The sequence below is a fragment of the Otolemur garnettii genome, unplaced genomic scaffold (genome assembly GCF_000181295.1).
Source record: "Otolemur garnettii isolate 467f Iridium unplaced genomic scaffold, OtoGar3 scaffold00205, whole genome shotgun sequence".
NCBI lineage: Eukaryota > Metazoa > Chordata > Mammalia > Primates > Galagidae > Otolemur > Otolemur garnettii.
The window spans coordinates 555,079-555,323 of NW_003852600.1; positions in this window are offsets into that span (position 1 = coordinate 555,079).

The window sequence follows — 245 nt, forward strand, 5'->3', positions numbered from 1 at the left end:
CTGAATAGTTGACATAGAGAAAAGGTCCTTGTTTTCAAAACGGATAAATGAGTACAAACTCAGAGAAGCAGAACCAATATAACACACATACAAGCACACAAGTACACATACATATATACACGAACATACACATATATGCACATACACAAATACATATACACACATATAGATGCATATGCATGCATGCATCCCACATATATGTACACATATACACATACACCCATGCGTATATACACACATGTACC